The 4,400-nt window shown below is 38.7% G+C and overlaps 1 long non-coding RNA gene across 1 annotated transcript in view; it reads left to right on the top strand.

The window, feature by feature from the left end:
- Positions 1-725: 725 nt before the first annotated feature.
- The window catches only part of LOC102296980, a 13,368-nt gene continuing 9,693 nt past the window's right edge, over positions 726-4,400 (top strand). The window contains exon 1 of the long non-coding RNA XR_006054502.1: positions 726-879. This is a non-coding gene — a long non-coding RNA (uncharacterized LOC102296980). The remainder of the gene's footprint in view (positions 880-4,400) is intronic.

Raw genomic sequence — 4,400 nt, 5'->3', positions numbered from 1 at the left:
TATGACTTCTGATGTCTCAACAGCAGGCGTTATGCTAAAGGAGCATTAAGAGCACTGACAAGATTGTATGAGATTAGTCCACATTAGGCATACAGTACGGTTGAGCCTGTGAAGAACTTGTTTGACAGAGACCCCCATAAACTGAGCTAGCCAACCTCTTATTTGCTGCCTAGAAATGTGAATTGAGTAAAATCAAATAATCGTTTAGCTTTTCTAGATGTTTCTAATACTATTGCATCAAAGTAATTCAGTTCTGACCTGCTTTTGTTCTAGTAAATGTGTGTGAGTGTAAAAATGCCACTTGGTTCAGAATGAATAAGTATTATGATCACTGCACATATAGTACCTACAGTTCTTTTGAAGCTCTTGGTGTCCTGTTGGTGTCTCTAAATTAGAGGACTGCTGGGCCAATGAGTCCTGCCAGAGCCACACCCTGATCAGAGGGCTGCACCTCCTGCTCTCCCAGCACCTTTTCCACCTGTCATTTGATTCACATGCTGGCCAAGAAACCACACAGTGCCCTGGTGAAGAGCGAGTAAGTGTGTGTGTGAGTGTGTGATTGACCCATAGGGTGAACAGAGATCAGAGGTAGGTGCCAGATCAGATCAGATCAAGGCTTTCCAAGTAGGATAAGCTCTACTTATGCTGCTTTCAGAAGGGTCGTGTGTGTGTGTGTGTGTGTGTGTGTGTGTGTGTGTGTGTGTGTGTGTGTGTGTGTGTTCCTTTGTGTGAGCCCTCAGGGCTTTCTTGTGTGTATGGTCTTGGTTTTAATGAGCAAGGTGCTTCTTTGACCCCTTCATGTCGCAGCTACGATGAGGTTATTGCGTGGTTAGAAAATCCAGGTCATGCTCCGCTGATCGACTCAGCTGTTTCAATGAGGTAAGTCTGTGGGTTGCAACCAGGTTTTATTTATGAGCTTTTTAACCCTACTGCTTACATTTATTTTTCAGAACACAGGTTAAACTCAGCAAGAAGAAATATTAGTCAGATTTCAGTCTTCAAAATTCAATTCCAGCACCAGCTAGTCAGCTTTCGACAAAACATTCTCAAAATCATGTCAGAGAAAATAAGCTCACAATTATGTTTTGACAGTGAAGACACTTAAAATCCAATTTTAACACTTGTAACTTCACTGGCAGCAACATTTTGTTGTCAGCAGCTGCTAAGCTTATGTCAGAATCTTCAGTATAAAAGGGAATTTTTAAAAAAGTAAATGATAAAGTTCGGCATACATAAAAGGTTAAGTGGCAAATTCCCTCATAGGTACAGTTGAGGTCATCATCATCATTAATAATTAAGGAAATAAATGGGACACTAACCCTTACCTTCTGATCCAGTCGTTATGCACAATCATATATAATCTGTTACAGTGTTTAGAAAATGTACAGTACAACATTTAAATATTAAATTAGCAATAGCTATGTGCACTACATCAATATCATGTTTTATATTTGGACTATATTAAACTGCACTGTCCCTTTTAAATAAAGAATTATTATTATATTAAGATCTGATTTGTTTCTTAATAACATGTCTGGATAAATGATAACACACACTGTTACATGTAACAAGTGTAGAACACACGACTGACTAGATCATCAAGGCCACACTTGCTGTTTGCAGTTTGATTTGTGAAGTGATCACAATGATGTAAAGCATTGTCCATAATTATAATGACATTCACCTCCTCAAATGCTTCCAAAGGTGAGTCAGTCCCAAAGACTTCCATGTAAAATGCATCATTTTACAGCAAAAATAATTATTACACATTACTAACCGTTAAGGTTGAATGTTATTTATGGTCACCTTTGAGTGACAACTACGAGCTTTTTTCTCATGTTCAGCATTAAATAATAAAACACTCCAAGGTTCAGTGTTTTTATCTTTTATATACGTGACACAGTCATGCTGTATTATTATTTATCACGTCAATACTTATTCAAGTTGTCATTATACGATTATGCAGTTATATGCGTTATGTATTATACAACCATCATTATACGACATGGTTTGCAGAAAGCTGAGGTGTCAAACATGAGGCTCTAAGGCTTTACAGCAGTCTAAACAACCTAAGTGGTGACGTATTGTGCATCTTTCTAAATAAATTGTGGTGATCAAGTTCATAAGGAAAAGCATCTGTGGTTGAAATTTGAACATTTCAAAGTTGCAAAGCTTCCTGGGGCTCTTCTGCACTGAATGTTCTCCCAGTGTTTGAGCGTGTTCTCCAGGAGCGTTGGTTTTTCCTGCCATTGAAAAACCTTGCTGCCTGTTGATGCCAGGTTCATTCTCACAAAAGAGTCTTAATCTTAGGCATTTCACTTCCTGGTTAAAATAAGATTTTAAAAAAATATAAACACTGCTCTGCATGTTAATGAAGCATTTAAACTGCAGGAGAAATCACTTTAGAAAAGAAGAGTACATTAGCTTTAGCTAAATTAATCTCAGTTCATCTTTTTATGCTTTATGGAAGAGGTAGATGTGTAAAAGTCAAATTGTGGCATTAACTTGATTAAAATATGTGGTTACAAGATTAGTTCATGCATTACTGCAGTCATTATCCAAATAATCTACAGATCATAACGTAGACACAACACAGACACTACCTTTTCCCAGAACAACAACCTTGTTTGTCCTTGTTTCCTTACTTTCCTTACTTATTCTTTTTTTTTCCTTTCTGTAATCTGGAGCACTGTAACCAAAATAATTTCCCCTACGGATCAATAAAGTATTCTGATTCTGATGATTCTGATTACAAATACCTTTTATTCACATTTTAAACACATTGGCCCTTTAGTAGCTGTGCTAGAAAATGCTTGTGAACTATGTGTTAGTTTACCAGCATTTACTAACCTTTATACAGGACAGAACTGGGAGCGTGAACTTGTGTTTAAAGTTGTAAGAGGTAAAAGTGAGGACTTGTTGGGTCATATTAGATGTAAATGGGGTATTTACACTGATATATTTTGCTTTCAGTGTCTTACCTGACTAAAGTCTTGTTCAGCAGTTGGGTTAGGTTGTGACTTCTCTAGATCTCAAGAACTTCTCCGGGGGGGAGGGGGGTATAATGGGCTTGCTAGGCCAGCCTTAATCTGCCCTAATGCCCTGATTCAGGTGCCAACATGGCTATCAGCATAGCCACGTGTCCTCACAGTCAGGCTAATCAGCAGAGCCACACCCTTTAAGCCCTAAGTTAAAAGATTAGCACAGCTGAAGGGATGAAGGTTTTTCCACATGGAGGGACGGACAACATTTAGAGTTAGTTCAGAAGCTGGAATGAGCCCACAGGTGCTGCAAGACTCTGTGTGTATCGACAGAAGTGTTCCTTTATGGATCCTAATGGAATAATAATGAATTGTAATTGCAAAGAGCCTCTCTCTGGGTCTTGATGCATTTTTAGTATTGACCCGTCTGAGCTGAAGCATGAAGACCTTGCATTCCATATTGATTTGCCTTTTACAAGGAGAACCAGTGGTGTGATGTATTTTTTCTCGCAGTTTTCTGCCATTAAAATGTATTATTACATAGGCCACGGATGAATACTCATAACACACATTGACAGGATCCAACCTCACTCAGCCAAACCACCTGACTCTAACCGCTAGAGACAACAGGTTAATGTCCCGGCACTCAGCGGGGCTGAGTGCAGAGATAAAGTGTACGAGTGCGTAAGAGAGAGACAGATACGGGGAGAAAAAAGAGATTAAGACTACCTGGAAAGCCTGTCCTCATTTCCGCAGGCTTTCAGACACATCTGCTAGCATTGTTTAACATCCCATTGTAAAGAGAGACGGATTATTGCTCCCCTTTGCCTCTGAGAGGAGGGGAGACAGTGTAACGACATGGACGTTATCCCAGATAAATCTGTTATCCAGGGTTTGTGCAGGGATACTCTCTGCAAGGGGATTAAAGACAGAGAGAAAGCATAGCAATATGAGAGTAATCCCATCCAGTTTTCTCTTTCACCTTTTATAAAACCTGCTGTCATCAAAAGGACTTCTCTTCACAAAATTGTTTCCGCAAGTGTGTTTTTAAATCATTTACAAGCTCATTTTGAGGCTCAGAGACGGCCTCTGCAACTAATGGACGTATCATTGTTGTGAAAGCTGTTTCGTTTTTTCATTCCACAGCTTACAATGAAAGAAAATTAATCCAAAGCATTGCTCATATGGATTTGCCGGAATAATTATGCATTCTGTCCAACTTCAGGCTTTTGCTTGATTACAATAAGAAAGAACATTTTCATGGCTATAAAGTGATTTGCAGTTTTGCACCGTTTCAGGATTGTGTCCAATTTAAACAATAGGGCTTTTTATTCATATTCATTATCATTTGTTTATTTGACCCATTAGCTATCCATCTGACAGTGTTTTTCTCATATAATAAATGGAAGGTGCTGTATA

This window comes from Haplochromis burtoni, unplaced genomic scaffold, assembly GCF_018398535.1.
Source record: "Haplochromis burtoni strain Fernald_Lab_line unplaced genomic scaffold, NCSU_Asbu1 Contig_71, whole genome shotgun sequence".
Taxonomy (NCBI): Eukaryota; Metazoa; Chordata; class Actinopteri; order Cichliformes; family Cichlidae; genus Haplochromis; species Haplochromis burtoni.
The sequence above is the reverse complement of the archived record's forward strand: the minus strand, read 5'-3'. Positions and strand labels throughout refer to the sequence as shown.